The 14648-nt window shown below is 32.5% G+C and overlaps 1 long non-coding RNA gene across 1 annotated transcript in view; it reads left to right on the top strand.

The window, feature by feature from the left end:
• Positions 1 to 256: 256 nt before the first annotated feature.
• The window catches only part of LOC145324360 (uncharacterized), a 57149-nt gene continuing 42757 nt past the window's right edge, over positions 257 to 14648 (top strand). The window contains exon 1 of the long non-coding RNA XR_013881259.1: positions 257 to 294. This is a non-coding gene — a long non-coding RNA (uncharacterized LOC145324360). The remainder of the gene's footprint in view (positions 295 to 14648) is intronic.

The raw sequence follows: 14648 nt of genomic DNA, 5'->3' as shown, positions 1-14648 counted from the left end.
TTACACCATATTCAATCCTTAATGCTTTTATATCATCCAACCAAAGAAAATAAAGAATTACTTATATTTGGAGTGAAACATTTTTACATTAAATTTTGCTGGATTTACATTATCTTCCCAGAAAAAAAACAGTGTGAAAATTTATTTAGCAAAAATTCTTTTGGTCCAACGGTTTTTAATATTATATTTGATGAAAGTTCATTTTCCTTTTTGTTAAACCAATGAAAATGGTAAAATATGATTGTTTTATTTTTATCAGAATATTCTACAGTGCTGTGCTTTCAAACGTCACAAGTAAGTCATTTTTAAAGTAACACAGCTATTCTATAAACAGCTTTAGTCCGTTTATATTTTAGAAAACTATATAATTCTTGTTTTCATGCTTGTTCATTGATTTTCTTTTAGCCATATTTGCTTTCCCCAAAAGTTTTATTTTTTTTACAGCTCCAAAAAATATTATTATTCCATGTTATAGCTCTCATTGTTTTTTTTCAAGCGAAGCTTTTCTATAATTAGGGTAGGTCCGTCCGAGACGCATAGCATTTTTCGTTAATTTAGGTATGTTAGAATTGTCCTATAGTTTTAAAAATTTGCATTGTGATTCTTGTAGTAGTTAGGTACGATTTAGATAGCGTAGCAACTCTATAATCATTACCTTAATGTCCGTACGTCCATTTTAAACATGTTGATTTATTTACTTTTTTAACAACAAATTTTATTGTGATCTAATTATCCGATTGTTCTGATTTTTTGTATACTAATTCCTGGGACAACAAAGTAAAATATCATTAGCAAAGCAACTATATAATCAAGTCCTAAAAATGTAAGTATGTCCATAAAAATTATCCTGTATCAAGAAGTTTTTCAACAAATTTACTCACAATTTTGCTTTGACTCTTATTCATTTATATTTTGATTATTCATAATATACAATATACAACAGTTAATGTCCGTTTGTCCTTCCATTTTTGAGCTTTGTCGTCATCCTTGTTTAGATTATAATAGTTGTGCTTCTTAACCCTAAAATATTGTTCTTTTCTGTCTCATTTTCTGTGCAAAAAAGATAACAAGCCACAATTTAAGGACTTGATTTTATACGCAAGTGGGATTCGGATTTTTAAATATATTCATCTTGGCAAGCACATAATGCCATAGAATCTAACTAGGTCACTAAGGTATACAGAAAGGTTTTTGAATAAATGGGTTAAGCAAGAAAAAAAGCAGATTTTACTGTGTTACAGCAATTTTAGGTATCTTTACACAGTGTCTCAAAATCAGCCATATGACGTCATAAAAATGAGGAATTATCCATCTCTTTTTTAGAGGTGTTTTTTTTTCACTTCTCCTCTCATCTACCTCATTTTTATGAAGGGTAGAGTCGTTTATGCCCCTCTTCCCCGGTCAATTAAGGACTTGATAAGAATGATAATATTTTATAACTAACCAAATTAACCAAGAGTATTGCAATGATTGAATATAAATGAATGAAAAGTGGGCCTAGGTCAACTTTCCGGGAATAAAAATATAGTTCCAATAAAACAACTAACTTTTTCAACATGATAAAAGCCAAATTAGCTAAATTGTTGTGGAGGTTTAGTGAAAACTTTGACAAACCTAAGTAGTCAAGATTGTTTTCAATGTTAAGGTAGTAAAATATCATGGCACTTCAACAGCTGCAATTTTACCATGAATATTGGGATTTGCAGAAAAAAATTGTGCATTTAAAGGGCTGATGCAACAAACGATGCTTTTTAGGTAAGACTTACACACAAATACAAATATAAAATAGGCCTAAAATTGTATGAGTAAATATTGTTGACTTATCCTAATTTTTCCTATGATATTTTCTACTATTTACGATAAAAATTATCTTTTTCAAAACGTTTTTGGATTATTTTTTTTACTGTTGGATAGAAACATATCTATCTATCGTTATTGGAAAAATGAAAATATATAAATGTAAAAATGCATTTAGCTAACCTTTTATAAGGTTGAACAGTTATTAGAGACACTTAAAATGTTTCAAATATTATCGATTAGTTTTACTCAAAGTGCCTAGTTGAACACAGACCCCCCATCCTATTTTGAAATAAAGAAATTATTAAATTTCTTATCCCTGTAGGCTTGTACCTACGATGCCCTAAACCTGCAGGGCTACCTTGTACCTAATATAACCTAACCTAAAGTAAAGAATAAGGTGAGGGTTTTGTGTTTGACTAGGTACTGCCAAACATAGGTTCTTCTTTCTTTTCATTACTAACAAAATCGTTATCAAATGTATAACTTTGATCATAATTTACAGGTTTTGGATGGTTGGTTAATTCATGGATTGATTTTGTTCTATACGTCATTTGTAATTTTCAAATATGTTTGAAAATGAATCTTAAAGCAGAATTTTGAAGCAAAACGTTTAGAAGCAGTACTGTAGTAATTATTTACCCTTGTACTTTTTAAAACTTATGTACAATCTCTGTGTTCTGGTTGTCTGTCATACTTGTTTTGTTCTCAAGTATCATTTAGAAGAAATTAATTAATTCCTAATATTGAAGACAATAGATACAATATTTATATAACAATTTTCTATGACGTTATTTCTTAAGATTAATTAAAAAGAAATTAATAAATAAACAATTCATATTATCTAAAGATACATTTAACCCTGAGACATTAAGGGGGGGGGGGGAGAATTTTCCTGGATTTTCAGCCGTACATCTCCTATAACTTTCGATTTTGGACAATACACTAATATGGAGATCTGATTTATTGGCTAGTTCGTTCATCTAGTAGGAGGGGAGGGGGTGGGGTGCAACATCCATGTAAATATATATCAGTTGCTATTCTACTATATATTTTTATATATTCATGATGCAAAAGTATTAGAAATATAATAAGATTTATAACAATAAGTACATTATCATACGCAAATATCAACATATACTAAGTTTTGTAATATCTACTGCGCAGAATCAGAAATTACAATTACAGGACTACAATTTTATATTCTATATTTATGATAGGTAAGTCCTCTGTAACGGTTAGCTCTTTTAGTTTATTTAGACATGTTAGAATTGCCCTGTCGATTTCAAATTTTTCATGATGATTCCTATAATAGTTACACACGATTTAGGAAAGATTTTTGAAATAATGATTCCTAGGTCAATATTAGAGCTAATCACAAACGGTTTATTAGGGACCCTTTAAAAATAAGGGTATCTTAAGCTTTACTTTAGTTTGGGGGAGATAGGCTACCCTTAAATTTAGTAATGTCAAGCTTAAGTAAAGATTTTGAAAGGCATACTTTAGCCTTACATAAACCTCTCATAAACAAGTGTACATAAGCCTGTACTAAACCTTCTTTATTACATCAACTTGCAATAAAAAATAGGAATATTTTAAAATCTTTCTTAACTTATCCTTTATGTATTTGTTTATGTAAAATAACGTGGATTTAAAAAAAAGTATTTCATAAATAAATTACAGTTCTCTTTGCATTATTTGTAAGAATAGAATTGTAGAAATGAACTCTTTGTATGATTAAAAGTTCATAAAGGCAAAGAGAAAAAAGTAAAAGAGGGGAATCAAGGGAATTGAAGAATGGACAAAATCAGTAGGCCTGGCCATTTTTGCTGTGCTAAACCATATTGTTGTTGCACCTCTTTCCAAACTAAAAGAATTTAAAGAAGATTAATTAACTTTTGTTATAAAATTTTGATATTAAATTGTTAAAAAAATATTTTAAACCTTTTTCTACTAATATCGTGGATTTAAAAGATTTTTATTAGCAAAGTTACTATATAATATGAATTTATGTCTGTCCATCTGAAACATTTAGGGGAAATTTAATATTTGAGAAAGCCATTTTGGTTCAATTGCTTTTAATAGAAAAGGTTCTGATTGATTTGAAAACAATTTATTTTATCTTTTATCTTCATTTTAATTTCAACATTAAATGAAAATATGCTTAAAAATGATATTGGAAACGATGTTGTCATAACTCTTATTAGTTTTCCTCATGACATTATAAGGCTGGACCACCAATGTATTTTTCCCCTCTCTCTTTTACTTTACTTACTGCTTCTCTTTTCCCCCCAATTGTTTATATCTACCCTTTTCAACCGATTCCCCCCAATAAGTGTACCTTAATTTTGTGTTAACACTCACTAGGCCAATCCTCCCCCCACCTCCCCCCCCTTAGTGTTCTTCATTTTGGGTTTAAAAGTTATCATGATTGAGGCTGTACATTTGTATCTTACGTTTTTTTTCCTTTTTTCCCATTAATCTTAATCTAGTTTTTGCTACTTTAAAGATAGCATTTTATTTCTTTTCTCCCTTAATTTGTTTAGCTGATTTATAAAAACTCTTCCTATCTTTTCTGTAAAAGATAGGATACCCTAAGAATAAATAAGGCTTTCCTTATTTTATTTAAATAATAATGAATGAAATTCTTTCTTAGCTAGACAATTTGATACATTTTTTTAACAAAACATATTGTAGATTAAATTTAACTTTACTACAACAGAAAAAAATTAACAATCTATTTGCATGAATTTGTATATTGGATGTACTCTTTGCATTTTTCCTTTCTTATTAGAGAGTTGCTAAACAAGAATGACAACATCAATAAAAGCGAAGCTCTAAATTTGTAAACAATTATAATGTAAAATTGATTAAATGCAGGATAATGACATACACACATTTTTTAGGAATCATTATTTCAAATATAAGATCAAGATGAATAGGATAACTAAATAATTAAAGTTTTTATAAAAAAAGTTTTAAAAATCAGTATGTTTAAAATTAACATGTGGGCATTTGGATAACGATTATAGAGTTGCTAAATCGTATCTAACTATTACAGGAAACATTATTTGAAATTGATAGGATAATTCTTATATGCCTAAATTAATAATATGAGCTATCAGATACAGATGGACGGACTTACCCTTATTATAGAAAAGCTTCGCTTTTAAAAAGAGAAGTACAAAGTTGCATTCTCTCAATTAAATTTGTTATGTAATTACATTTATGTTCCCAATCTTATTAGTATTGTTATTTTTAAAATTTTAGATTTTAGGAACCTGCCTTAATTGAATAGATATAGGACATTTAGATACACATTTTCTAATGCAGCCAATAGGAAAACAATGTAGCAATAATTCGGCCATATTATTGGTTAAAAATTGTGCAGATTTTTGTACAAAAGTGAGGACGTCAAAATATGTGGGGAAGGGGGGGGGGGGGGAGGGATGGTTGTTTATCTTCCTAAAATTGCTTTGAAAAAAAAATTTTATCATTACCCAGGCATAAGAAATAGGCGTTATATATACTGTTAGAATGAGAAAAATATTACAAATCCATTCTAAGCAAAAGTGAAATAAAAAGTTTACACTATAGTATATAAACTACAATAAAAGGAATTATATAAAAATATTATGTTATATTATACAGGCAACCATCTTATTTTTTATTTTGAGAATAAAAATGGGAAGGGGGTAAAGAGGGGGTAAAGAGGGGATGAAGAAAGTGTTGCTTGTACAAAATAATATATTAGGCCATTTTTTATTTTTTTACTTTTTTTCAATTTTGCTTATAATGGATTCGTAATATTTTTCTGATTCTAAAGGTATATATAAACCCATATTTTTTATACCTGTGTAATGATAAAATTAAGTTCAAAGTTTTTATTCTCGTGGGTTTAAAAAAATCAATTTTTTCAATAATTACCTGACAAAATTCAAAAAGTAAGGTGTCAAATTAAAGATCTTACTATTTTTGTTCATAATGCCCATTTTCTTCCTTTTATTTGTTGCGTTTTGGTACCTTAAGATCAACTTAATTTTAAAAAAACAAGCTTAATTATTTTAAAAATTGCATAACTGAATTCTATGAAAAATTTTACATCTACTACTTAATAAAAGCACCGGCTTATATAAAAATGTATAATTACTAAACTTAAAAAGTCATGATGTAATGAAGGCAAGTGGCATTGAAAAAACTAGAGGGGGGCGGCTAATTTAGCCCCCCCAATATGTAAGGGTTAATTTCTTATTGCTCTAAGGGAAACATCCATGGTAATTGGAGTGCTTTTTAGCAGGTTTTTGGCTATAGGACTACTTCCTAGAGTATTTAAAGCTAAAGAATCAGGAAAAAATATATCATCTAAAAATTTTGTTGCCCAAATTATTGAATTTAAACAAATACGTCTAAATAATCAAAAGCATTTCAGAAATTTATATCATCTAAACATTTTGTTGCTGAAATTATCAAAATGAAACTTATACAGTTACAAATAAACAAAAGGGTTTGTCTTACACCTCTATATGTATGACAGAATTTGGTGCCAGATAGACCATCTAGATCTTATATATCTATTCATTGGATGTCAAAGCTCTTCCCACCTCTACCTGCTTTCTTTTGAATTAAGAACCCTTAGGCATCGCTAACTTTAATGTAAGCCTACCTTAAAGTTGTACTAAAAAAGCTTACATAAATTTGAAAGTAACCTTTATCAACCCCCCCCCCCCCCCCCCCACCACGCTTCCCTATTAATTTCTACCTGCTTTCTTTGCAAAGAAAGGTTTAGGAATCCCTAACTATTTATGTAAAGGTAGCTTAATCCCCTCCCTATTTTCGATGCCCCTACCTTATATGAATCATCCCTTTTGATCCACTTCTCCATCAAAAATCCTAGGGTATCTTATCAAAAAAAAGGTACCTTAACTAATTTTAAAAATAATAAGAAATAAAATTCTTTCTTAGGATGACAATTTGATGTTTTTTCAACAAAACTTTGTGTGGATTATTTTTAATTTTACTAAAATAGAAAAACAAACTATAAGGATAGATCATATAGAACTAAAAGCTACTCTTTGTAATAAACATATAAAATTTGTTAACATGTGGCTCTTTGTAGATTTTAATTTTAACATCTATATAGATGTTCATACATTTTAACAAAAAAGTATCATAGGTTCAACACTTGCCTATTTCTAATATTTGATTATATGTCATGTGTTTTACCTATATTTTACATGGTGCCTTTACCAAGCTAAGAAATCACTCTCTACAAAACGTTTTTTTTAACCTTTCTTTATAAATCTAACAACTTTAAAGCTTAGAGGGGTTGTAGCTATTAAGTATAACACAGACAGGACTTGATATATGGTAGATTGATCCTCCCCTGTATTCCTATTGGCTGAATTTGGGAGTATGTATCTAGATTATACCTTTTAATAATTCTTACTTGATAATTTCTTTATTGGTGTTCCTTTATTTCTTCAAATCTTGAATGACAGCTTTAAATGACATATTTTTGATTACATTTTTTTACGGCAATGCTTCGCCTATCTATTATGAAGTGTTGATTTAGGGAAAAGAGAACACTGAAAACATTTTTTACTGTGCTAAGAAAATTGCTAATAAAACATCACATGTTTTATTTTAATAGAGAAAGAGGGGACAATGGGCTATTTATTACCAGCTTATACCAATAACGAAATTAATTTGAAAAAATCACAAACATTAACACTTGTATAGTGTCAGAACTGAATAATCAGAATATAAATGTATACGAGTCGAAGCAAAATTGTAAGTAAATTTGTTGAAAAACTGCTTGATACAGAATAATGTTTATGGACATACTTACATTTTAAGGACTTGATAGAGTTGCTTTGCTTATAATATTGTTCTTTGTTGTCCCAGGAATCAATATACCAAAAAGCAGATCAAAGGGATAATTAGATCACATAAAAAATTGTTGTTAAAAAAGTAGAAAAATCAACATGTTTAAAATGGACGTACGGACATTCTGGTGATGATTATAGAGTTGCTATGCTTTCTAAATCGTACCTAACTACTACAGGAATCATCATGCAAAGTTTGAAATCAATAGGACAATTCTAACATGCCTAAATTAACAAATAAAAGCTATCTATCTTGGACGGACCGACCCTAATTATAGAAAAGCCTCGCTTTTAAAAATCATCCTGTACAAAACATTTTGAAGCAATTCATATAAATCTAATATCTTTAGATGGGTAGCCTAAAGATATGGTGTATGTCTGTCTGTGTGTGTAGGACTGGACTAAGAACTACGCATGAAAACAGTTTTTAGTATCTTTAAAAGTTTTTTAAAGCAAGAATAAGTTTCCTTTTTTTTAAATATAACTAATGGCATATAAGAAGCTTCCATGAAAAGAAACCTATTCATTCCAGAAGCTAGCAAGATATTTTAAACATCCTTGATTATATCTCTTTTTTATGACCATTGTATTTACCTTCACTTTTACTTTATTTCTAAAATAGCAGCTACGCCCCTAAAGGCCTCTAGTGGCACTTTAGATGTTTTTATTTGTTAAAGTCTCTACATTACTTCTTTATTTTACGATAATTCTCTTTATGTTACAATGAAGTCTCCCATATATTTTAAATATTTCGATTTTTTGTCATTTCTCTTGGGAGGTTGGTTGTACCCTCTCCCAAAATAGTCATAAACCTTCCCAGAAACCATTAGAATCTACATATTAAGGAGAACCCGATCGGTTCAGCGTTTAGCGAGATCCTTTGGTACAGACACACAGACAGACACACAGACAAACAAACATCCTGCTACTTTAGTATACGGATTTTAGCGCATCTGAAGGAACACAAATGAATATATCAATCAGTTAAATGTAGATGAAATCAGGGATCTAAAGGGATAAGACAATAGTAGATAAATTGATACCCCGCCCAAATTGAATTTTGGGATGCCTAGGCAAAATTTTTGAATTTTGATCTACCTCCCCCCCATATAAAAAAGGCTTGGATGTCCTTGTACTGTACAATTAGTGGTTGAAACGGCTGGATATTAAGATTAATGAACATACCAATTAAATTTCGAAAAAAAGTCCAAAAAGTTATTAAGCTATTGAATAAGAAAACGTTATAATACAAATTTGGGGACTAATATAATATTTTAGAAAGCCCAATGATCCCTCCCTCCCTGGATTGAATGAGAATTTGTACTTGCTTTCTACCTGACTTAACTAGATAAGATACCTTTTATATGTTAAGTATACCTAAGTAATTTTATGTAACCCTAATTAAATAATTAAAAAAAAAAATTAAAAAATATGAAAGATAAGTCTTAATTAGAGTAAAGTTTTTTTCGTCTACATAAATAGAAAAAAAGAAACATTATAAATAACTAAAAGTGTACTCATTGTAATAAAATTTGAATTATAGCTCTTTAAATGTAGAATCAAATAATTACATCTATTTTGTTGTTCATTCATTTTAACGAAAAAAAATAATTTGCAAATGTTTAGCACACCTGCCCATTTCCAATATTTAAATATGATTTGTGTTTTTTATATATATTGGGGAGGTTTATTTACCATATTTTCTACTAAAAAAATCACCCTATAAAAAATATTTTGAAGTAACCATTCTTTATAATTATGAAAATAAAAAAATATCTTTAAAGAGGCCTTAGATGGTCAATTGCTATTATGTATAACACAGATAGGATGTATGTGGCAGAATTTACACGGAACCGTGCTCAAAAACTTAAAAAAGATAGAAATATTTTTTTTAAAATCTTTAGTTAGAAAAACAATTGGCTGTTTTAAGACATAACCAAAAAGGTACTCGTGTATCAAACCTGATTTTTCTTGACCTAACTTAATGTAACTAAGAACAAAATAGGAACCCCTAGTAAACTTCATAAGGTACCTTAAAGCTTCCCTAAATCTTACTTAACATTACTACATTTAGGAATACTTAACAATAACTTAGAAACTTCATAGGGATACTTAACTAAAAGCTTACATAAGCCTGACATAAGAAAATACCATTAGGAACACTTATCTTCGTTCGTGATTTTCACTATTATAAGCAAAGCATCTTCATAATTCAAGCAATTTTGCAACAAATTTTATAAAATTTTGGCTTAGACATAAAAAATAATGTAATGCTTTCTGACACTCTGCAAGAGGTAATATTCGTTTGTCCTTTCATCTGATTTTAGAGCTTCGCTTTTATGGATGTTGTCATCCTTGTTTTTTCTAACACGCAAGTAAATGTGCCCCTAGAGGATATGGACGAAGTCATTAGTACTTTAAAAAATAATATAAAAAGAGATTAATTTGTAGAGTCTTGACAACGTTGTTCATATGAAACAGAATGCTTTAAAAGAACATACTTACATTACCAGACGTGATAATAGAGATACTTCGCTAATAACATAGTCCCTAATAGTCTTAGAAATCACCATTTAAGATGAAAGTAAAATTATATATTATGTAAAAGTTGGTTTTAAAATAGGTTAAAAATCAACATGTTTAAAAGGGACGTTTTGAAAGCTCTAAAAATTTACTGAATCGTTATTAGGCAATTAAAGCTTTCACTAGAAAAAGTGGTATTTTTAATATTTATTTTTACAAAATTTGTCGTTATACTGTATAAACCCTATTTGGCAACGATTATATAAGAACTATATGCCTTAATCTTATGTAAAGTCTCACCCTGTGCTTCTGTTCAACAAAAGTTAAAGAAGTTGCAACTTAAAAGTTAAACAACATTGTTTTGGGTTATGGTAAATATATTTTCTCCATGTAATTAATTCATAAAAAAAATTGTAAGTTTCATAATTTTTTCATAAACAACGTTTCTTTAAAAAATGTCCTATAATATCTATCTTATAATACAAAGTAGCTTGATGTCTATTCATCTGTTTGAAGCTGAAGATCTCAGTAACCGCTGAACCGATTGGGTTTTACTCGTTAGGGAATATACCTACTGGTCCTGTGGTGGTTTTAATCTATTTTCTTGGTGGGTAGGACACCCCTAAACCCCGAAAAAAAATAAAATTCCCTCTCCCCCCAAAAAAATAGTTTTAGGCAGTTAAAGAAATGATGGATATCTAGCAGACCTTTTATAAACAACAAAATATAATAAATGACCTTTAGGAAGAAGTAATTGAATTAGTCTAAAAAAGCAACTATGTTCCTCCATCTCTGCTGATCCAAGGGCTAAGCGTGAACTGTATGATCTAATCTTATTATGTACTTTGCCAATTATACCTTTCATAAGAACACAACTTAATACCTCTCTCTTAGATAGATACAAGCATCATTTACTGATTTCGTTTTTTAGACTATTAAATATTTCGGGTATAGTCCTTTCCATGACATCGCTCCATATGGGGCGATGATTTTAATTGATCGCCTCTTATGACAAGGGGCGATGTATTGGCTCCTTGAAAGGAGCGATTTAATAGCCCCATATAACAAGAGGCGATGTTATGACTCCTTGAAAGGAGCGATTTAATAGCCCCTTGCCCTAAGAGGCGATTAAATGATCCTTTATCGCTCCTTTATCGCCCCTTCTAAAGAGGAGATGATATGTCCTCTTATCCCAAGGGGCTATTTAATTAAATATCGCCTCTTCATGGCCCCTTCACTATTATATATATCTTAGTCCCTTGATGGCCCCTACATCGCTCCTACATCGCCCCTTCATCGCTCCTCCATCGCTCCTTCTCCAAATTTATATTACATTGTACTTTGATGGCCCCTACATTGCCCCTCCATCGCTCCTACATCACCCCTTCATCGCTCCTTCTTCAAATTTATATTACATTGTACTTTGATGGCCCCTACATCGCCCCTCCATCGCTCCTACATCGCCCCTTCATCGCTCCTTCTTCAAATTTATATTACATTGTACTGTGATGGCCCCTACATCGCTCCTACATCGCTCCTTCATCGCTCCTACATCGCCCCTTCATCGCTCCTTCTCCAAATTTATATTACATTGCAACTTGATGGCCCCTACATCGCTCCTACATCGCTCCTCCATCGCCCCTTCATCGCTCCTTCTCCAAATTTATATAACATTGCAACTTGATGGCCCCTACATCGCTGCTACATCGCTCCTCCATCGCTCCTCCATCGCTCCTCCATCGCTCCTACATCGCCCCTTCATCGCTCCTTCCACAAATTTATATTACATTGTACTTTGATGGCCCCTACATCTCTCCTCCATCGCTCCTCCATCGCCCCATCGCCCCTTAATAGCCCCTTACCTTAATTTATATAAAAAAGCCCCTACATAGCCTCTCCATCGCCCCTTAATAGCTCCTTACCTTAATTTTTATAACATAGCCCCTACATAGCCTCTCCATCGCCCCTTAATAGCCCCTTATCTTAATTTATATAACAAAGACCCTACATAGCCTCTCCATCGCCCCTAATAGCCCCTTACCTTTATTTATATAACAAAGCTCCTACATAGCCTCTCCATTGCCCCTTAATAGTCCCTTACCTTAATTTATATAACATAGCTCCTACATAGCCTCTCCATCGCCCCTTAAAAGCCCATTACCTTAATTTATATAACATAGCCCCTACATAGCCTCTCCATCGCCCCTTACCTTAATTTATATAACATAGCCCCTACATAGCCTCTCCATCGCCCCTTAATAGCTCCTTACCTTAATTTATATAACATAGCCCCTACATAGCCTCTCCATCGCCCCTTAATAGCCCCTTACCTTAATTTATATAACATAGCCTCTACATAGCCTCTCCATCGCCCCTTAATAGCCCCTTACCTTAATTTATATAACATAGCCCTACATAGCCTCTCCATCGCCCCTTAATAGCCCCTTACCTTAATTTATATAGCATAGCCCCTACATAGCCTCTCCATCGCCCCTTAATAGCCTCTTACCTTAATTTATATCATCCTTACCTTAATATATATAACATAGCCCCTACATAGCCTCTCCATCGCCCCTAAATAGCCCCTTACCCTAATTTATATAACATAGCCCCTACATAGCCTCTCCATCGCCCCTTAATAGCTCCTTACCTTAATTTATATAACATAGCCCCTACATAGCCTCTCCATCGCCCCTTAATAGCCCCTTACCTTAATTTATATAACATAGCCCTACATAGCCTCTCCATCGCCCCTTAATAGCCCCTTACCTTAATTTATATAGCATAGCCCCTACATAGCCTCTCCATCGCCCCTTAATAGCCTCTTACCTTAATTTATATAATCCTTACCTTAATATATATAACATAGCCCCTACATAGCCTCTCCATCGCCCCTAAATAGCCCCTTACCCTAATTTATATAACATAGCCCCTACATAGCCTCTCCATCGCCCCTTAATAGCCCCTTACCTTAATTTATATAACATAGCCTCTACATAGCCTCTCCATCGCCCCTTAATAGCCCCTTACCTTAATTTATATAACATAGCCCTACATAGCCTCTCCATCGCCCCTTAATAGCCCCTTACCTTAATTTATATAGCATAGCCCCTACATAGCCTCTCCATCGCCCCTTAATAGCCTCTTACCTTAATTTATATAATCCTTACCTTAATATATATAACATAGCCCCTACATAGCCTCTCCATCGCCCCTAAATAGCCCCTTACCCTAATTTATATAACATAGCCCCTACATAGCCTCTCCATCGCCCCTTAATAGCTCCTTACCTTAATTTATATAACATAGCCCCTACATAGCCTCTCCATCGCCCCTTAATAGCCCCTTACCTTAATTTATATAACATAGCCCTACATAGCCTCTCCATCGCCCCTTAATAGCCCCTTACCTTAATTTATATAGCATAGCCCCTACATAGCCTCTCCATCGCCCCTTAATAGCCTCTTACCTTAATTTATATAATCCTTACCTTAATATATATAACATAGCCCCTACATAGCCTCTCCATCGCCCCTAAATAGCCCCTTACCCTAATTTATATAACATAGCCCCTACATAGCCTCTCCATCGCCCCTTAATAGCCCCTTACCTTAATTTATATAACATAGCCTCTACATAGCCTCTCCATCGCCCCTTAATAGCCCCTTACCTTAATTTATATAACATAGCCCTACATAGCCTCTCCATCGCCCCTTAATAGCCCCTTACCTTAATTTATATAGCATAGCCCCTACATAGCCTCTCCATCGCCCCTTAATAGCCTCTTACCTTAATTTATATAATCCTTACCTTAATATATATAACATAGCCCCTACATAGCCTCTCCATCGCCCCTAAATAGCCCCTTACCCTAATTTATATAACATAGCCCCTACATAGCCTCTCCATCGCCCCTTAATAGCTCCTTACCTTAATTTATATAACATAGCCCCTACATAGCCTCTCCATCGCCCCTTAATAGCCCCTTACCTTAATTTATATAACATAGCCCTACATAGCCTCTCCATCGCCCCTTAATAGCCCCTTACCTTAATTTATATAGCATAGCCCCTACATAGCCTCTCCATCGCCCCTTAATAGCCTCTTACCTTAATTTATATAATCCTTACCTTAATATATATAACATAGCCCCTACATAGCCTCTCCATCGCCCCTAAATAGCCCCTTACCCTAATTTATATAACATAGCCCCTACATAGCCTCTCCATCGCCCCTTAATAGCCCCTTACCTTAATTTATATAACATAGCCTCTACATAGCCTCTCCATCGCCCCTTAATAGCCCCTTACCTTAATTTATATAACATAGCCCTACATAGCCTCTCCATCGCCCCTTAATAGCCCCTTACCTTAATTTATATAGCATAGCCCCTACATAGCCTCTCCATCGCCCCTTAATAGCCTCTTACCTTAATTTATATAA

This window comes from Acartia tonsa, chromosome 7 (assembly GCF_053477335.1).
Source record: "Acartia tonsa isolate MP-2025a chromosome 7, ASM5347733v1, whole genome shotgun sequence".
NCBI classification, from domain to species: domain Eukaryota; kingdom Metazoa; phylum Arthropoda; class Copepoda; order Calanoida; family Acartiidae; genus Acartia; species Acartia tonsa.
This window is presented reverse-complemented; position numbering and strand designations above follow the sequence as displayed.